The 21,576-nt window shown below is 41.7% G+C and overlaps 1 long non-coding RNA gene across 1 annotated transcript; it reads left to right on the forward strand.

Annotated features, from left to right (window-relative positions):
- Positions 1 to 18,431: 18,431 nt before the first annotated feature.
- LOC141546547 (uncharacterized) lies at positions 18,432 to 20,217 on the forward strand. The gene is made up of 3 exons (XR_012483327.1): positions 18,432 to 18,553; positions 18,968 to 19,082; positions 19,907 to 20,217. It is a non-coding gene; the product is annotated as an uncharacterized LOC141546547 (long non-coding RNA).
- Positions 20,218 to 21,576: the final 1,359 nt, after the last annotated feature.

Consider the following 21,576-nt stretch of genomic DNA (forward strand, 5'->3'; position numbering starts at 1 on the left):
TTCAATTCACTGATATAATTACCTAAATAGCTGTTTGAAAATAGGTCTTTCTGCCCCAGACCACATTGGGAGCATCTGGAGGGTCATAGCTGGATGTAGTACCTGTGCTTTCTCCCCCTTCCCTTCCCCTTCCTCTCTATGGGGCAGACCCCTTCTAAGGACTCCAGGTTTTACCATCAGCATTGTAACTGTAGCAGTGGGGTCTCCAGGCCTTTTCCTCCATCCTGCAGTTCAGTGTTCCTACATTTATGGTTTTCCTAATTAGAGTGGATTCTCTGAAAGTAGGATCTTCTTTGTATCTCTTAGTACTTAGTAAATGCTGGGTAGTATAATAAAAGGCATAGAATAAATATTTAATAAATGCCACTTCTTTTCCTTTTTCTCTGTTCTTCTCCTTCCTCCCTCCCTTTCTTTCTCTCTTCTTTCCTTCCTTCTCTCCCTCCCTCTCTCCTTCTTTTCCTTCCTCTTTCTTGCCCCTTCTCCTTCCCTTCCTTCCCTTCCCCTCCCTTTCCCTTCTTCTCCTTTCTTTCCCTCCCCTTTCTTTCTTTCCCCTCCTCTTCCTCACTTCCCTTCATTTTCCCTTCTCCTTTTCCCTCCCCTTCCCTTCTATTCCCCATGAATGATTATGAGATTATTATAGGAGGCAGAGGAAAAAAAAAAAAAAAACCTTTCAGTGCAGTCATAGGTTAAGACTATAAAAGACCTCAAAGTCCATCTCATTCACTCTCTCACTTTAAAGCTGAGGAAGCTGAGAGTGAGATGAAATTATTGCCCAAAAGATATAGATAGAAGGTACTAGAGGCAGGGCAGCAAGGTGACACAATGGCTGGGGCACGGGGCTTGGAGTCAAGGAGTCTCCCCGTCATGAACTCAAATTCAGTCATAGGACACTATAGCTGTGTGACCCTGGACAAGTCACTTAATCTTGCTTCAGGTGTTTCATCTGTAAAAGGAGCTGGAGAGGGACATGGCCAACCTCTCCAGTATCTCTGCCAAGAAAATCCCAAATGGGATCACAAAGAGTAGGACATGACTGAATTGACTTAATGACTTCTGACTCTAGAACTTAGTACTCTTCCCATGGTACCTCACTCATGGGCACTGAAAATAGAAAATATAAAAAATAAACCGAGCCTTTCTCCAATGATCCAAGAACTTATCGTCGGTGTATACAAAACTCTATCTAAGCCAAGGTCACAGACTTCCAGAAAAGTGGCTAGAACCTCTCCTAATGAATTGAAGGAAATTTGCAGTGAGGAAAAATACACCCATCTGAAAAGAAACTTGGTTCACAAGGTCAGCTCAGCCCAAAACAACATCAGGGAATGGGAACTTCTTTCCCTGAACAATACCAATCTTAAGCCCGTGGCAGGCCCGACTCATTAATTTTTAAAGTGCACCAATGTTCACACCTATTTTCATGCTTGTAATTCTATGGGAATCTTGGGGAAAAATACTGGAACAATTACAAGTCTCTGAAATCTTGACTTCATTTTTTTGTATGATTGCTACAGGATGTGTAGTATATTTCTTTTTCAGTGCTGCAATGATTGATTGATACTCCAAATATCTGTCCAACTGAATTACTCAGAGAGCAGAGAAAAGCAAAACCATTATTTCATTCACTCAGATCCTTGAGAAAGGCAGGTGGCGGTCTTATTTTAACATTAAAGAGTAACAAATGCTCTCTTAAACTCCCACATGCCAGAATGATGATTGTTCAGGTTTCCATATTGCTTTAACATTTGCAAACCACCTTCCCCACCAAGGCCCTATGAAAAAAAGAAGTCGTTGGATTCTTCTGTCCATTTTTCTATAAGGGATTTTAGAGGGAGAAGGTTGGATTGGGTGACTCCTGAAGTCCCTTCTAACTAAATCAGTGGTCCTATGGGACCATAGAAATCATCATCTGGTTCAGCGCTATTATTTTATAGGTGAGAAAAGTGAATCCTCAAGAGGAGATGGCTTGCTGTGGGTCATGTAGTAGTGAGTAAGAGAAATGAGACCTGAACCCATGTCCTTTGACTGAATCGATCCAGGGTTCTTTCTACTGAGACTGAAACAGAATGACTTGGCTAAGCTCCCACAGGTCATAAGGGTCATAGCTGGGCAGGGGGATTATATATGTGTGTGTATAAATTTATAAATATATATATTTATTTATTTATACACACATTTATCTACACATATATTCACATACACATAAATATATATAAATATATATGTATATACATATATACACATGCATACATATATAGATGTGTGTTTTGTGTATATATATATGTAATTATACACTATGTTAATTCATTCAAGTATATATATATATATATATATATATATATATATATATATATATATATATATATATATACAAATATGTAAATTTCTTACCATGTACAAGGGACTGGGTCTCTAAAACTCAAATTAAACAATACTTGCTCTCTAATAGTTTACATTTGTGGTTAGGGGATTGATCAACTGAATCTTTCCAATTTACTTGATGGAATGACAGGTTATAAGGGGCAGGTAACAGAGATAGGGAGATATAAACTTTACCAGCAGGGAATGCAAGCTATTTAAAAGTCTGAGAGAGGTGAAACCTTACATCTCAATGTATTTGTTAACAATCTTTTACATTTCATGATTTTACAAGATGAATTGGGGTGGGGGAAACTTGATTAATTAGGTTTCCTTGCTATGTGCACACAGATAGATTAAAAACAAAATATAATACCACCTCTGGGCTATTCTTCCAACTTGAAGGAAGGTACCCTAGAGGGTAGCTGCTATCTCTAGTTCTAGGATTAATCTTGTGGGTGGCTATTATTATTGCTCATGAACCCCTACCAATATGTTTTACATTGACAATCAGCTAATAGACTTAATTAACATTTAATTGTGGCATTTACTATGATAGCGTAGCAAGAAATCAACAAAAGTCTTCTCATGAAATTGGGGCGTACTCTCTCCCACAAATATATACAGTATCCATGGGAAGATTGGGCTCAAACAGAGTACAGTGGTTAGTGAAGGACACATGTTAGATACATATGTGGCAAAGATAATTCACAACTCTTAGTACTTTAGGTTCTAAAAGTCTTTTCTTTCTTTGTAGAGCATCATGCAGTTCTCCTTGGCTGCAGTATTACCTGATGGAAGTTTCCCCAGCTGGCCTGCCAGGGTCTTTTCCTTTCTAGAGCTGACTCTTAATTGTCTGTCATCAAATGCCTTGAAGATGCTTCCCCCTTCAGGTTACTTTGTCTATGGTCCTTAGGGTAATACATCTTTTAGTGTCATTTCCATCTGGAAATCATATCCATTTCTGATATTGAACCAGAGAACTAATTTATAGAGAGAAAATGACTGAGAACAGAGTTTGGGGGACAGAGTACTGGTCAAAGAGACTGAGAAGTGGTAAGACAGATAAGAGAACCAGAGAGAGGATTGTAATAAAAACGGAGAGAATAGAACTAGTGGAGTGGCCAGCATGGGGCTGAGAAGAGCAACAGAAAACTGAAGAAAAAGCTTTGGATGTAGCATTTACAGGATCATTGGTTATCTACAGGGAACAGTTTCAGTTGAGTCAGAAACCATTTTGTTAAGAGTTAAGAAATGATCATATTTTAATGATATAACAACAAAAAAAGGAAGTAGAAATGGAAAGGGATAGTGTCAGAAAAAGGGAAAAGGGGAGATAAAAACAGGGAAACTACACCCCACAAAGAGGCAAAGAAAACCTATCATATTTGAGGGAAGTTAGAGAGGGAGAGGAAAATTGTGTGAACCTTACTCTCATCAGAATTGGCTCAAAGAGAAAATAATTGACATATTGCTAAACAGAAAATTCTCTCTCACCTCATTAAAAAGGGGGAGAGGAAAAAGGAAAAGGAAAAGAGTAATAAGGAAAGGGAACAAGAAAGGGAAAGGGGTTAAAGGAAGGAGGGAGGGATACTAAAGAGGGAGGGCTGCTTACAAGGGGGGCTCATAAGAAATGATCATAATAGTGCTCCCAATCTGGAGTCTTTACTAGCCCTATGACAAAGCTTAAATGAGTATGATTTAAAGGGGTAGCTTAAACAAAAAGTTGCCACCTAGGAATTACATATGAATTTAAAGTCTCCATTATAGTTAAGTATAGAGAACTCTTGTGGGAGAATCCCAAAATGAATGTGACTTCTAAACTCCTGAGCTGCCAAATAAGGTGAAGAAAACCCAACTTTATCTGAAGAGGTCAGAGAGGAACAATGAAGGGTTAGGGATGTTTCCTAATGGCCTCAAATACAAAGGCCATGGTGACCTCTAGAGAAATCCATTTAGTCCTCATGAATTCAGTCGATTGGTGGATGAGATCCAGGGTTGTTAGGTTCTTACTAAGTGCTAAGTCGGTACTTAACAATTCTCTAGTTCTGACCTTTACTGGGAGTTTTTACTTGTGAACTCCTGGGGAAGAGCTTGCATGCTTAGGAGGAGCAAGTTCATTGGTTGAAGTAATTTTTCCCAGAAGCCCTTGCATTGTCCCACGCCCATTCTCTGGGAAGATAAAAGAGAGTGGCACTGGAGAGATAGGGGGTCTCTGCTCTAGGTCAGAGTTGAGGTGGCTCTCTGGAGGGAGAAGTCTCTCCTCTAGACCAGAGAGCGATCGACAATTTCTGGAGACAACAGCACATTACACAGGGTGGGTGAATGTATATTGTGGTATTTCTTTTTAAAATAGTATTTTATTTTTCCATACATATGCAAAGGTAATTTTTAACATTCACCTTTGTAAAACCTTGTGTTCCAAATTTTTCTCCCCCTCAGACAGCAGACAATCTGACACAGGTTAAACGTACAGTTTTTCTAAACATTTCCATATTTATCATTCTGTATAAGAAAAATCATATCAAAAGGGGAAAAATGAGAAAGAAAAAAAAAAGCTAGCAAACAATAACAAAAAAAGATAAAAATACTATTGATTCACATTCTGTCTCTATAGTTCTCTCTGAATGTGGAGGCACTTTCCATGACAGATCTGCTGGAATTGAGGCAAAAATTTTCTTGTCAATTTTGTCACGAAATGAAAAGATTCCAAGATTTTGGTGCAAGTTGGGACTTTTCACTTTTAGAGATTGTCTCCCGCCAAAAGTATGAACATAATGGCAATTTCCAGAGCTGGCTCTAATGATAAAGATTCCCACATGGAAAGGACTTTTATGCAAATATTCAGTACAAGAGAGATATTTAGCAAAAACCTCTGAGTGAGACACAGGAGCCAAAGAATTGAGAATTCCCCTAATACTGATCCTGGGGCATGTGGGGCCAGAGCCATGGATGACATCTCTATTTGTATTTCCTTCTCTCTGTACGCCTGGTTTCTTCTCATTAGAAAGAAAGCTTTTTGAGAGGGGGGACTGCTTTCCTTTTTGTGTCTTTGTAGCCCTAACACCTAGTTTAGGAAATTGAATCAAACTAAGTTGAATTGTAGGAGTAGACAAAACTATGTAGCAGGAAATAACGAATTCTCATATATCACTGATTCCTCTCTGTCTACAAGAAAATGTAGTACAGGAAAAAGAACATTGAGTGTCAAGAGAGATCTGGGTTCAAGTTCTCCCTCTGGACCTTACTAATTGGGTAATGAATGAGCCTCAATCCTAAAATAAAACTACTAAAACCTCTAGTTCTTGTTGCATAGGATTTGTTGTGAGAATTAAATGAGATTTTGTATGCAAAGTACTTGGTAAAGCTGGATATCCAGATATTAGCTGCTGTTATTATGAATCTTGGTTTTTTGTTTTGTTTTGTTTTGTTTTGTTTTTACTTTCTCCAATTAAAATTTCAGAGGAATGGGCAGCCAGAACAAATTGGGTTCCCAAGTATAGTACTACAAATATATGAAAAAAAATTGTGTGGCTTAACACCATATACCAAGATAAGATCAAAATGGGTCCATGATTTAGGCATAAAGAATGAGATCATAAATAGATTAGAGGAACAGAGGATAGTCTACCTCTCAGACCTGTGGAGGAGGAAGGAATTTATGACCAGAGGAGAAGTAGAGATCATTATTGATCACAAAATAGAAGATTTTGATTACATCAAACTAAAAAGTTTCTGTACAAACAATACTAATGCAAACAAGATTAGAAGGGAAGTAACAAATTGGGAAAATATTTTTACAGTTAAAGGTTCTGACAAAGGTCTCATTTCCAAAATATATAGAGAACTGACCCTGATTTATAAGAAATCAAACCATTCTCCAATTGATAAATGGTCAAAGGATATGAACAGACAATTCTCAGATGATGAAATTAAAACTATTTCCACTCATATGAAAGAGTGCTCCAAATCTCTACTGATCAGAGAAATGCAAATTAAGACAACTCTGAGATATCATTACACACCTGTCAGATTTGCTAAGATGACAGGAACAAATAATGATGAACGTTGGAGGGGCTGTGGGAAAACTGGGACACTGATGCATTGTTGGTGGAGTTGTGAAAGAATCCAGCCATTCTGGAGAGCAATCTGGAACTATGTTCAAAAAGTTATCAAACTGTGCATACCCTTTAATCCAGCATTGCTGCTATTGGACTTATATCCCAAGGAAATACTAAAGAAGGGAAAGGGACCTGTATGTGCCAAAATGTTTGTGGCAGCTCTTTTTGTAGTGGCCAGAAACTGGAAAATGAATGGATGTCCATCAATTGGAGAATGGTTGGGTAAATTATGGTATATGAAGGTTATGGAATATTATTGCTCTGTAAGAAATGACCAGCAGGAGGAATACAGAGAGGCTTGGAGAGACTTGCATCAACTGATGCTGAGTGAAATGAATAGAACCAGAAGATCTCTGTACACTTCAATGCTGTATGAAGATGTATTCTGAGGAAATGGATATCTTCAGCATAAAGAAGATCCAACTCACTTCCAGTTGATCAATGATGGACAGAAACAACTACACCCAGAGAAGGAACACTGGGAAGTGAATGTAAATTGTTAGCACTACTGTCTATCTACCCAGGTTACTTATACCTTCGGAATCTAATACTTAATGTGCAACAAGAAAATTGGATTTACACACATATATTATATCTAGGTTATATTGTAACACATGTAAAATGTAAGGGATTGCCTGTCATCAAGGGGAGAGAGTAGAGGGAGGGAGGGGAAAATTTGGAAAAATGAATACAAGGGATAATGTTATAAAAAAATTACTCATGCATATATACTGTCAAAAATGTTATAATTATAAAAAAAAATTGTGTGGTCCTGGGGAAGTAACTTAACTTCTCTGTGTCTGTTTTCTCATCTGTAAAATGAGATTAAAAATACCTGTGTTCCATGGTTGGATCAGATGAGCTACTATAATATAATGTGCTTTGCAAACTTAAAGCATTATAGAAATGCTTGTCATTATTGTTATTGTTCTCATCATCATCTTCATGATAATTCCTTTAATGAGTTTATCTTGCAAAGCTGAGGAAGTTGATTATAAATTAGGTCTTTTCTGATTTTAAATTTCTAAGTTTTCTCCTAACTATGACACTCTCTATTCTAAAGTCTCTCCCAGCTCTGCTTTCCCCTGTTCTAAGATCCCTTCCAGCTCTGACATTCCATGTTCTAAGATCCCTCCCAGCTCTGCTTTCCCCTGTTCTAAGATCCCTCCCAGCTCTGACATGCCCTGTTCTAAGATCTCTCCAGTTCTGATGTTCCCTGTTCTAAGATCCCTCCTGGCTCTGATATTCCATATTCTAAGATCCCTCCTGGTTCAGACATTCTATGCTCTAAGGAGAATTTTTTCTAAGAAGATTAGGACTGTGATTTCTTCAGTGCAGGGAATTTCTAATATGAAAATGGGCAACCTGTCTGCGACTTACTGTCTTAAAGAGATGATTGGGGCACTGCTTGTCATGGGATTTCATGATCACACATTGAATTATTTATGTGTACAAGGTGGGAACTGAGTCCAGACTACCTGAATCGAGGCTGACCTCCATCCACTATACCATCATAACTCAATTCTAATAGTTTGGCTTTGATAAAGTTCTAAGGGTCAGAAAGATATCACAGGCTTGGGAGACCCCAGTTCAGATCTTCCCTCTGACACATCGCAGCCCTGGGCCAATGAGCTAGTTGCTCTATATTTCAGTTAATTTATTCATAAAATGGAAAAGATAATGCTCACAACCTGTCCCCCAGTGATCAAGTACTAGGGACAGCGATGGAAGCTATCATCATCATCATCATCATCATCACTCCTCTTACTACAATCCCTTCCAGTTTGAAGGCTCTGTGGCTTGGCTGACATGGGGCCAGTCCCAGGGAGTGACCTCATTTTCTTGGCATCCTGTTCTCTTCCACCAGGACTACTGGGTGCCCAGCCCCAGAAAGCTCAGAGCGGAAATTCTTGGAGTCCCAACAAAGCTGGTGCGAGGAGGAGAGAAGGCGCTTCACAGCGGGCTGTCAGCGATGTGGGCACAGTCTGCCAGTCCTGTTTTTCTAAAGTAACAAAGATAACATCAACAATGGGCTTTCTGGCTTCTTGTGCTCTCCTTATCTCTTCTTCCCTTCGCCAGGTTAAGACATCGTGTTCTTTAGTCAGCCCCTCCAAAGAGTCGTTGCCCATTCTGCCTCCCTGCTGCCCCCAGAGAACCAGCTAGGCTATCTGATATTCTGGCAGGAAGGGAGGGAGGCAGATTCTTTCCAAGGGCCGTGGCAATTTCCTACTCCTGGCCCTTGGCTGCCCATTTTTAGAGCACGCCCTTGCCAGGAGAACCTTATTTCAGGATTGGTTTTCAGCCCTGTACCGGCTTGGGACATCAGCAAGTGCCTGTATCTCTTCCTTTTCCTCTTCCACCCAAAGAGCTGCGGCTGGTGTGGCAGATTGGGCCATCTTAGGTTATAGAAATTTACAGAACTCAGAAAAGAAACCCAGTAGAGTTCAGGGCACATTCTCCCCCCCCGCCCCATCTTTTAATATATATCATGGACTTGCTGTCTTGGGGAATAGGAAAGGAGGGGAGGAAAGGAGAAAAAAAATCTGAAAATCAAAAATCTTACAAAAATGAATGTTAAATAATATCTTTACCTGTGATTGGAAAAATAAAGTACTACTGAATTAAAACATAATAATATTACATGGACCCTTTGGATAAACTGGCAAAATCTATATCAGATGGTTTGCTGTCTTGGGGAACAGGGAGGGAAGGGAGGAAGGGGAAAAAAACCCCTGAAAATCAAAAATCTTACAAAAATGAATGTTAAATTCTATTTTTACCTGTGATTGAAAAATAAAATACTACCGTATTAAAAAAAATAATAAGGGCAGCTAGTTGGTGTAGTGGATAGAGCACCTGTCCTGAAGTAGGAGGATCTGAGTTCAAATGTGACCTCAGACACTTAATATTCCTAGCTGTGTGACCCTGAGCAAGGGTCCCCCAATTGCCTCAGCAATAATGATAATAATAATATTATTACATGAACCCTTTGGGGTTCATGTAATGAAAATAGAATCCTTTGGACAATCTGGCAAAACGTATAGATCTCTTCTTAGAATGTTTTTAAGTGTACAAAATTAAAATTAGAAAGAAAACCAATTATAATAAAATACAGTCACCAAAATATATTTTTAAAAGTTTACAGATCACACATTAAAATATCCTGGAGTATGAGCCAGGAAAATGTGGATTAAAATACCTCTGTAGCCATGTAACAGCTATGAGACTCTAAGCAAGGATATTAATCTGTGCCTCGCTTTGTTCATCTGTAAAACAAAAAAATTGGACTCAAAGGTCTCCAATATCTCTTCTAGATATGTGATTTTTAAAAGAAAAAAGATATGGTTGTCAAGGTTTCTAAGAGTGGAGTTACCTTCACCTTGTTCCTTTTATCAGTGGCAAACAGTGGGCTTAAATGAACAATCTGATATCTTTCCTATAAAGAGATAGTTTTCCCTTTTTTCATTAACCAGGGCTGTTATCCCAAGATAACTTTGAAGGACAGCAAAGCGTCTCATTTCTCTGAGGATGGGGACAGAAATGGTGAATATATCGGGGCTGCCTTCACAAACCTGCGCCTGGAAGGCCCCTTCCTGCCCAGTGTGACTATAGGGTGGGGATGGCAGTAGAGGCTGGGCCTTCTAGGAAATGTCCCCCAAGGAAGAGGCAAAACCTGGATGGGATTTTCACAATCATTTTCATAATCGCCATCCTGTCCACCTAAAAATAATAACAAAATACAGAGTCCTCTTTGAAACGAGGGCATATTTGATCACTTTTTGGGGATCCTAATTCTTCATCAAGGCTTAACTGTTTTTCTTGTCACTTCCATTTTGAGGGGAGAGTGATCTTTATGCCTTGTCAAGTGCCTGTCTCACTGAAGGGTTGCTTTTTAATTCATTCCTTTATGAGATCATCCTCTCTGGCTCGATTTCCGACTATCCCTAAATTATTTGCTAATGCTGGGGACACAATAGAAAGGCAAGATAATACTAGCTCCCAAGGAGCTGAAATTGCAGGGGGAGAGACAATGGATGTGTCCATGAGTCCTCATCCTAGCTCCCATTCACAATGACAAGTCAATTCCCCCGAGAACAGACTAGAGACATCTCCTCCAGGTTATAAGAGTATTACAAAAGGCTTAGGGGCATTTTTAATTTTTCAAAAATAAGTGCTCCTTTACATCATTGGAGCTTTTTGTATGAACTCCCAGTTTTGACTCAGCAGCCAATCAAAAAGGTCTTTTCTTCCCCATATAGCAAGTGAACAGGGGTCAATCATGAGTACTCTGAGGTAGAGTTCCAGACCATCCTCATTCCAAATCATTACCCCCTTCCAGAAGCAGACTCACCCAATGCTTGTGCTCCCAGGACTTAGTCCTCCTTGGCTTGTGCACCTGGTTATATATGTTAAGCATCTTATCAAAATACAGTGACTCAACATGGCGAATATGGGAATATGTTTAAAACAATTGTATGTGGATAACTTAAATCAGATTGCTTGCTGTCTTGGGGGGAGGAGAAGGACAGAAGGGGAAAAATTTGGAACTCAAAAATCTTATAAAATTATTGTTTATATTTGCTATAATATGATATATGATATAATACGATATATTGTTTATAAAAATGACTGTTGATAAGTATCTTTACATGTAAGTGGAAAAATAAAAAAATTGAGAAAACCCAACAAAATAAAGTGGTTATAAATATGAATTATTATTGTTATAACTAGGGTAACTTGATGGTAGTAAGCTAATATTTCCATAGTCACAAGATCTCAAGAAAAATAGAGCTAGCTGTTTTTTCCTTATATCACTTTGATTCAAATCCAGTATGATTTTGGGTGCCTACTATATGCCAGATACTGTGGACTTTAGCAAGAAAATTCAGCCAGGGGCTAGACAAGCATTTCTTTTGCAGCTCCACCCGAGAAAAGATTTGTGAGTGGCAGTGTGCTGCAGGGCTGAGAGAGCTGGCTTGGTGGTTGGGAAGGCCGGCTTCAAGTTGGACTTCAGACTCACACTGGATGTCTGATCTTGGGGTACATCCCCTTACTTTCCAGTGACAGGGACAAGTCTCCTAAGACTAGAAGCTGAAGAACAATTGGTGGGCTGCCTTGGTAGAGGCAATTTCCTCATCTGGAATTCCTCATACTATTAAATTCATGGAGCCTGTTTTAAAAAAACAAACAGATACAAACCCAAAGAATTTCCCAGGCCAGGAACCTTTCTGGTGTCATGGGTTCCTTGTGTACGCTGATGAAGCTGTGGACCCTTTCTCAGAATGGTGTGCCTGAAATAAAAATGTATTTACAGAATATAAAATGATGTATTAAATCATGTGTTTACAAAATAAAACCCATAGGCTTTAAAGGAGATCAATTATGTTGAAATAGTTATCAAAGTATTAAAAAATAAACAAATTAAGTTCCCAGAACTCAGGTTAAGAGCCCCTGTGATGGAGGCAAACTGATGCTATTATCTTTAAGGGAGAATGTTTAATTTAGAGCCTTTAGTGCTTTAAGGATCTGCAATCCTACCTCTTCTAGGACTTTGTAAGGCTTTTGTGATAAAGAATTCGTCCCCCTGCAACCAAAGTGGTGAGCAGCCTCTGAAATAAGCTGGGCTGGTCCTCAGATAATCCACACAGAGGCTTTTACTTGACATTGAGCTGGGTGGTGTAGCAGTTAGAGCACTGAGCTGGCAATTAGCAAGGCTTCTCTTCCTGAGTTCAAATGCAGTCCCCAAACTTCCTAGCTGTATGACCCTACATTCCACTCTGTCTGCCTCAGTTTCCTCATCTGAAAATGAGTATCTTTGCCAAGAAAATCCCAAGTGGGGTCATAGAAAGTCACAAATGAGGTGGCCCCTGGAATTGGGAAGCCCTGAGTTCAAATACAACATCAAATACAACTCCCTAGCTGTGTGAGCCTGAGGAGGTCCTTGAATCATTGTCTGCCTCAATTTCCTCAGCTGTAAAATGGGGATGATAGTAGAGTCTACCTCCCAGAGGTGGTGAGGATCAGACATATATGAAATGCTTAGCACAGAGCCTGGTGCATAGTAGGAGCTGTATGGATCGTTGCTTCTTTTCCTTTTCTTCTTTTCTTCCAGACTTCTGTTCCTGAGCCTCTCTGTAGTTAGCTCAGCTAGTCTCCAGAGGACAGACATGCTAATCCCTCACTCAGCCCCTAACCAAGTGGGTCCTGTTCTGTCACAGACCGTCCCCTACAAGCATAGCCCCAGAGAACTTGGGCTTACCTCCAAGCCCCGAGGAGCCACCAAGGGAGGTTGTTGCTGGAGGTTAATGATACAAGAGAACAAGTTATTTCCAAGCCCTTGAGAAGTATGTATTTCTGTAATCCCACAATCCAGTTCAGCAAGTACTGGCATTGGGCTGGCTGCCAGGGATCCAGTGACAGAATGAAACATATGGAATTTCCTACCTTTCCTGTGGCCTCCTGTTCTATTTTCCTAAGTCAGTGGCTGGGAGGCTTTAGAAACACCTGCTGTGCATAGGCAAACCATATGCTTATTAGAAATCATCCTCATTCACTAGAAGCTCCCATATCTAGAAATCGCAGGACCACTGATTTAAAGCTGGAAGTGATCATAGAGATTATCTGGCCCAAGTCCATTTTACAGATGGAGAGACTGAGGTCCAGAGAAGTAAAACGATTTACCCAATGTTAACAGGCAGAGTCGGAATCTGAATCCAAGTCCCCTAACTCTAGATCTGTTACTTCCACCACCTGTGCCATGTTGTTTCCCTAATAAGAGCAGATATTTAGGTAATTCTTTTCACAAAGTGTTTCCTCAGAAGAGCATTGCCCACTGGGTAGTGTGAGTTTGATTATTCTTCTTGATCTGCGAAGAAGTTAAGAGCTTTCTTAGCAGTCACAGAGCAGTAGGTATCAGAGTCAGAATTTGAAAACTGACCTTCTGATTCATTCGTTCATTCATTCATTCATCCATCTATCCAATCACTTATTCAATGGACATTCATTAAATGCTTACTGTGGGCCAAGAACTTGGTATTAGGAGAAATACAATGTTTAGGCAAGTCACGGTTTCTGCCCTCGTGGAGTCTCCAATCCAATAGGGGAATCCAGTGGCTGGGAGGTTGATAATTCATAACTCTAATGCACATCATTTTGGGCCATTCCTCAGGCCCAATGGCCTGCTCCAGCCCTCTAGGATCTGGCAGCCTGTCTCTGTTCTTCATACTTTCCAACTCCAGTCTCCAGGTCTTTGCCCAGACTCCATAGAATTCTCCCTTCCCTTACATCTCAGCTGAAGCACCATCTTGTTCATGAAGTGACCCCTGAACTGCCAGCATCCTCCCTCCCAAAGTACTTTGCTCTTCTAGTTATCTAGCATATACTTCCACATATCCTTGTGTCTTCCATCAGGACATAAGCTCACTGAGAGTTTGGGGTGTCTCGTTTTTGTTTTTTTCTCACCTCTCTCCCCATCTGGGGTTTTCTTGGCAAAGATACTGGAATGCTTTGCCATTTCCTTCTCCAGCTCATATTACAGATGAGAAAACAGGCAAACAGAGGTAAGTGGCTCGCCCAGGGTCACCCAGCTAATAAGTATCTTCAGGCTGGATTTGATCCTAGATCTCCCTAATTCTAGACTCAGTGCTCTATCCACTGACCCTCCCAGTCACCTAGGCTCTTTCCCCTCTGCCCTTTCCAGTCACCTTCTCCTTAATCAAAATTCCCATCTCTCCATGCCCTTCTTCAGGGAATTTTTCGCCATAGCCGGGCACAACTGACCACCTTGTTTCTTTTCAGAGCATCTGTGAGCTCCAGCACAGCTGGCTTTTGGTGCAGGGCCCATTCGAAATGGTAAAGCCAGGAAACAGATGCATCCTCTTGTCCTTAACATGAATTGTTGGGGTTTCTTTATTCTATTTAATTTTTTTCTTTGGTTTCGCCACAGGCCAGATCTCTGTCTCGATCAGCACAGAGGAAAAAAGTAATTACCGAAGTATTAGCGTTATTATTATTTCCTGATATTGAGGGCTAGGCCCCTGACTTACATCCAGTCCTTTGACTGGGTCTAGTCAGGACTTGGCTTCCTGAAAAAAAAAAAAAAAAAGCCTGGGGGGAGGTGGGAATCATCAAGTCTACACAGTCAAAAATAAAATGAAGTGGAGATTTACTTGAGAAATTGGAATTTATGTAGGTAGGTCACTGAAAATTCAATGACCTAGGGGTTTGGGAAAGGCTAAATTCTATTATTAGCTATCAACTCCAATTTAGTAAGGCAATCAGCAAGCATTTATTAAGCACTTATTATATGCCCAGCTTTGTTCTAAGTGCAGGGAAACCAAATACATGTAGAAATAGAGGACTGGCCCATAAGGATATTATATTAATTATATATATATATATATATATATATATATATATATATATATATATATATATATATATATATATATATATATATATATATATATATATATATATATATATATATGGGTGTGATATTCATCATATATATGGATATTATATTCATCATATATATGGATATTATATTCATTATACACATAAAGATATGATATTCATTATATATATATATATATGTGAGGCAATTGGGATTAAGGGACTTGACCATAATCACACAGCAAACTTAACTCTTCCTGATTTCAGGGCTGGTGCGCTATCCATTATACCATATAGCTGCCCCAAGATTATATTCTAATAAGGGAAGACAACACCTAAATTGCAAGGTAATGATGAGAATGGTTGAGGAAGTTCGGAGCTGAGTCAAGAAAGGAGTAAGATTAGATGGGCTGGAGGGTCCTCCTTGGTTGGAGGTTCAAGGAAGAGTCATTTCGTCTCAGAGGATGGGCCTGCAGGGGCAGAGGATATCCAGGGCAACTCAATCCTAGCTTCTTGGTCTCTGCTTGAATCAACTGTAGACATACAAATTATTACTTAATTAACTAGTTAATTAACCATCTAGGGAACAGGTAATGGGAAGAGGGCTGGATTTGGAAGACCTTAGTTCAAATCCCAGTTTTGCCATTTGGGCCCTTGTCCTTTACCTTTCTTGGTCTCAATTTCCTTATTGTAAAATTAGAGGGCTGTACTTGAGGGCTTCATGTTTAGTCTGATTCTAAGAGGGTTGTATATAATTTGGTCACCAGCTGGCACCACTTCATGCCAGCAGCCCAGCGGTACCATCTGAGGGTATTCATGGCTTGCTTCCCAAAGGTAATACCATTGTCACTGCTCACCAGAACACACCCAGTCAACTGACCCCTTAGATTTCTTCCTGGTTTCCTGGTCCTGAGTTTAGGCTCTGATCTTTCTTTGGTGTTAATCTAGGGGAATAAAAGTGGATATCGCTCTCAGTCATCAAAATTATGAAAATCTTGATATAGCTCTTTCTATAGCTCTTCCCTTCCTCTCATGTGAGATGCAATCACACAGATGCTCTAGATTTCATATAATTTCTCACACTGAAATCACCCTTTTTTTTCATTTGCTTTCTTTTTTTAATTAATTTTATAATTATAATTTTTTGACAGTACATATGCATGGGTAATTTTTTTACAACATTATCCCTTGCACTTACTTCTGTTCCGAATTTTCCCCTCCTTCCCTCCGCCCCCTCCCCTAGATGGCAGGCAGTCCCATACATGTTAAATGAATCACCTATATTTTTAATCATGTAAAGAAAATGAACCTGATGATCTTCCCCCCCAATTCAATTCTGTTTCCATTCTTCCACTTGGGGTAAGTAGGGGGAGGAGAAGGGGAGGAAAATAACTTGGCCATGGCCTTGGCTTCCTTTCTTCTTGCTTGGTCAGAGTATTGGGACTTTTTCATTGGCATGCCAGCAACATGCTCAGAATCTGTGGTTGTCAAAATGTTCATCTGAGAGCAACCAGGCAAGCTGGAAAGGCAGATATGAAGCTCTACAAGAAACCCCCAAATGCTAGGTCATAGTTAAGAGGGATTCCACGAGTACCCCTCAAAAGGGAAGGAAGGAAGAATATCCAGGAATTATGTTATCCCTTTGCTACATGTGTTCTCTAAGCTTGGGCCCACTGGCCCCTGGACTCTATGTGTATTGACGGGAGAATATGTCACAAAGGATTTGTTTTAAACATGTGCAATGCTTCTATACATATTTCTACCATTATCATGCTATGCAAGAAAAATCAGATCAAAAAGGGAAAAAAATGAGAAAGAAAACACAATGCAAGCGACCAACAACAAAAAGTGGAAATACTATTATGATCCCCACTCAGTCCCCACAGTGCTCTCTGGGTGCCGATGGCTCTCTCCATCACAAGACCATTGCAACTGGTCTGAATCACCTCACAGTTGAAAAGACCAGGCACAGGACTTTTTTGTTACCAGTTATATCACTATATTAGATACTCATTTTTTAGAGCTAATTGATTCGCTGATAATCAAGAGGGGAAACACTGGTGGGGGCTCATGAGTTATGGGATTAGAGAATGCCTACATCCCCCAAACCCCTCAGGGTGGAGCTCTAAGGGAAGGCACGTAGCCTTCCATGTCCTACGGGCCTGACTTCTCAGTGAGAGTTGGAATTAGGAGAATTGGGGGCAGCTAGGTGGCGCAGTGGATGGAGCACCAGCCCTGAATTCAGGAGGACCTGAGTTCACATCTGGTCTCAGACACTTAACACTTCCTAGCTGTGTGACCCTGGGCAAGTCACTTAACCCCAGATTCCAAAAAAAAAAAAAAAAGGAATTAGGAGAACTGTCCAAGACCTTGCTACCTGTATGTAACCCTGCTAAGTCACTTCTGCAATTTAGGGATACACGACACTTTCCCAGCCCACTCACGGGCTGTCGGGAGGAGAGAACTTTGTAAATTAAACGTTCTGTGGAGCAAGAAGAGACCCCGAGGACATATAATCCAAAGCCCTCATTTTACACGTGTGAGCACTGAGCCGAGGAAAGTTTACTCAAGACCACCAGACCGTCGGCACGAGAGACAGGATGAGGGGCAGGGCTTCTAGTCCTTTTCTGGATGATAGAGCCCTGGCCCTGGGCTCAAGAACACTCAGACACTTGCCAGCGGGGTCACTGGGCCTGCCCAACTCTGCCTCAGTTTCCCGATCTGTAAGATAAGGGTGAAAAAAGGAGAGAAAAACACAAGCGCCCACGGTCAGAGGTGTGGCAACGATAAAAGGGGTGGTTCGTGCGTGGAGCTCGGGGTGAATGGTGCCCCTTAGGATTGCGTCGTCTTTCTTTTCTCCCCGGAGGCCGGCGCTGGGCCCGGAATAGCAGGCAGTTAATAAATGTCGGTTGAATTGGACTGAATTATTGTTGTAAGTTGAGGCTCGAGCAGTGGGAAGCAGGGGCCGTGGGCCAGTGGGGCGCAGACCTCGGGAACCCCCGAATCACGGCGCGCGGAGTTTCTCAGCCTAACTCACCCCAGAACAGCTCGGATCCCCTTCCGCCACATCCTTGACGAGCACCCCGCCTTTGCTTTAAGACTCCTGTGGCTGGAGAACTCAGTGCCGAGAGGGGGGAGAGAAGGGGGGTGGGGGCGGCCCAGCGTTAGGTGTGAAGTGCCCTTCCTCAAGCCCGGCTCAGGTTCCCCTCACTTCTCAGGTACCCCTCCCCCCCTTCTCAGGTTTCCCCCCCCTCAGGTTCCCCTCCCTCTTCTCAGGTTCCCCTCCCCCCTTCTCAGGTCTCCCCCCCCCAGGTTCCCTTCCCCCCTTATCAGGTTTCCCCCCCCCCCCCGGTTCCCCTCCCCCCTTCTCAGGTTCCCCTCCCCCCTCATCAGGTTCTCCCCCTTCTCAGGTTCCCCTCCCCCCCTCTCAGGTTCCCCCCCTCAGGTTCCCCTCCCTCTTCTCAGGTTCCCCTCCCCCCTTCTCAGGTCTCCCCCCCCCTCTCAGGTTCCCCTCCCCCCTTCTCAGGCTCCCCTCCCCCCTTCTCAGGTTCCCCTCCCCCTTTTCTTTCCCCTCCCGCCCCAGCGCCGACCCGTGACCTTTACTTCAGTTTTGCCATCTTGCTCTTCAGCGGCTCATTTCTCTTTTCAAAGCAGAATTGAAATCTCGCGGGGGCAGTCAGGTCCGCAACCGCAGCTTTCGTTTCCTTTTCGCTAGTGGAGGAAAGCGCCTCGGGCCGAGCAGCTCCCGGGTGGAGGCCCGGGACTGCCGGGGACCTGCCGGAGCTGCGGGCGTGGGAGGGGGGCCACCGCCCGGGCTGAGGCGGCCGACGGCAGCGGGAGAGGGGGGCGCTTCCCGGCGGAGACCCAGCCCCGGGGTCTGGGGTCTTCACCGAATGGTTCGATACTCATTTGGTGAAATAGAACAGTCTGAAGAAACTAGCTTTGTTTTGTCTTGTTTGTCCAGGCCTGGAAATGGGTTCAAATCCTGCCTCTGGTCTGTGTGAGTTTGGGCAAAGTTATAAAGTTATAACTTTAATATATAAAAAGAGTTATAAACTCTTTTTGGCTCTTCGTTTTCTCATCTGTCAAATTAGGGATTTGGGCCTGATGCTCTTCTGGCTTCTTGATCAATAATTCTGGGATCCCAAGTCTTCCAAGAAGCTTCTCGATCATTCTTCAGATACGTAATGGTTGGAGTTCTTTCTGGCGGTAAGGGTTGGCCTAGATCCCCAGATCTAGCACAGAGAATCCCCTGGGTTAGCACAGATCCCGCCGGGATGGGAGGCTGTTCTGTGACTGACCCATGTTCCCCCCCCCCCCCAGCCTTCCCCAGCCTCTCATTGGTTAAGGAACTTGCCTTCCTGACTGCTGTCCAGGAGCTGCCTGGGTCCTCAGCAATATCACCTCTGGGAGATCCCACTCAGCGGGGAAGATCCGCAGGAAAGGGATCGTTCTGGAACACATCTGTGCTCCCAAACCTGACCGAAAGCTCCGGGAGGGCAAGGCTGGTGTCTTAGAGCCCAGAACTCTGTAACCAGCAGATTTGTCGGAGTTACGGCCCACGGCCTGCCAGCCTGTCTATGTCCCGGATTGTTCTGGAGGGAGAATAGCTCAGTGGGGAAGGGGAGGGGAGGAATAAGGATAATAGAGCACCTACTGTGTGCCAGGCCACCGAGCAGAGTGCTTAATCATCTCATTTGATTCTCACAGCTGTGGCTGATGGGACCAATATGAGCCCTCAGAATGCCCTGCCACAGGTCCGACACAGGCAGCCCAGGTGAACATTTGGGGAGACTTCTCTAACTCTGTACAACTCACGTTTCTTCTGAGCAAATTTAATTTTGTTTTGCTCAAAGAACACAGCTCCTTCTCCGCTGAGGGTCCGCCGTGCTGGGCGGTCCCGGGCCAATGTCTCCCAGGTCATACGATCAATTCTAAAATGTGGAATCAAAAGCAGCCACCACACAACTCAAAAAGGCTACGGGCCAAGACTAAAGTCGAGGGAGTGTTGGTGCATGATTTTTTGTTTGCAGATGATTGTGCGATTCAACTCCGAAGCTGAGACGCAGCACGTACGGATCGATCTCTGCTGCTCATGCTAATTTTAGCCTAACAATTAACACCAAGAAAACACACATCCTCCATCAGCCAGCACCACGTCATTCATATGTGGAGTCACCAGTTACAGCAGGTGAAGTTTTGGATGTAAGTATTGGCAATATACTTTCCAGGGATGTGCACATTAATAATGAGATTGTATATTATGTATCTATGTAATGGAACGCATGTAATATACAACATGTTACATACATATGATCATACATCTGTTTAACAATCAATCCCACAAACTGCACCCTGACTGAACATAGCTTGTACAACAGATATTATCCTTTTGAGAGCGCATAATAGTAGTTAGAGTTACAGAATCTTGTTTAAACTGATGAGATAAAGTATGCAAGATCTATAACGAAAGAGGAATTAGCATAAGGTTGATAAAGTCGAGGGTTAATTAAGCACACACAATTTGACTAAGCCTGCTGGGAAATCTAGAAAGCGGTATATCAGAAAGAAAGCTTAGTCTAACATGTCACACATATACCACAGTAAACAACATATAGACACAGGGCCTACATATAAAAAAAAATCCACAAATTCAAGGAGCAGGAGAAACGATGCTATTTACAATTCTCAAGGCAGAAAAAAGTTCTTGACCAAAGAAGGATAAAATGAAAAAAAAAAAAAAAATATATATATATATATATGATTACATAAAATGAAAAGTTTGGGTACCAAAAAAAAAAAATCAGTACAGTTAAAATGGAACAATTAACTGAGAAAAAAAAAATATTTGCAGTATATCTCATGGGCCAGACTTAAATCTTTTTGGGTCTCAGTCTACTTATCTGTAAAGTAAAGGGTAGGGACTCAATGAATTCTAATTCAATGATTGAATTTATTTTATTTATTTCCCCCTTTTCAAGCTCTACAAGGAGCCAAACTATATGAACAGCGGCCTGCCAGACTTGGTAATCTGTCTGACCTCTGTGTATTTACACAAACGGTTGCCCATGCATAGAATTCAGTCTTTCTTATCTCTTTTTTGTCTTTCACAATACTGATCTTCCAGAAGGCTCAATTCAGGTATTCCTTTTTCAGAGAGGACCAACTGATCTTCCAAGTTGTCAGAGATCTTTCCTTACTTAATTTTCCTTATCCTGTACATTGGAGCACAGCATTACAGAAGTCAGGGGTCCTTGGAGATCATCAAATTCAACCCTTCCTGTAACAGAGGGAAAAACTAAGGCACAAAAACATTGTCACTTGAAAAATTTGAACCCAGAACCTTCCTGACTATGCGTCTGGTGCCCTATCCACCACCCCATACTGCCTCTCTAGAACATTTTTTATTCCCTCAGTTGAATGTGACCTCCTTTGAGGACAACAGGCTATTGAGTTTTTGCTTTTTGTATCCCCTGGGTCTACCACAGTACTCTGCAAACAGTAGGGCCTAAATAATTGCTTGCTGAACCAAATTGAAATATGGACCATGAATGTTTGTGCCCCCGGCTGAGTAGATTTATCCAGTGTCTTAGGAGTATTTGAAATTGCAAATTGCAAAAGTTTCTAGTATTTCAAATCTAGCACAGAAGAATCGAGGCCTTGTTCCAAATAGGAATATTATAAACTTATAAAAGCCTAAATT

Source organism: Sminthopsis crassicaudata, chromosome 6 (genome assembly GCF_048593235.1).
Source record: "Sminthopsis crassicaudata isolate SCR6 chromosome 6, ASM4859323v1, whole genome shotgun sequence".
Taxonomy (NCBI): domain Eukaryota; kingdom Metazoa; phylum Chordata; class Mammalia; order Dasyuromorphia; family Dasyuridae; genus Sminthopsis; species Sminthopsis crassicaudata.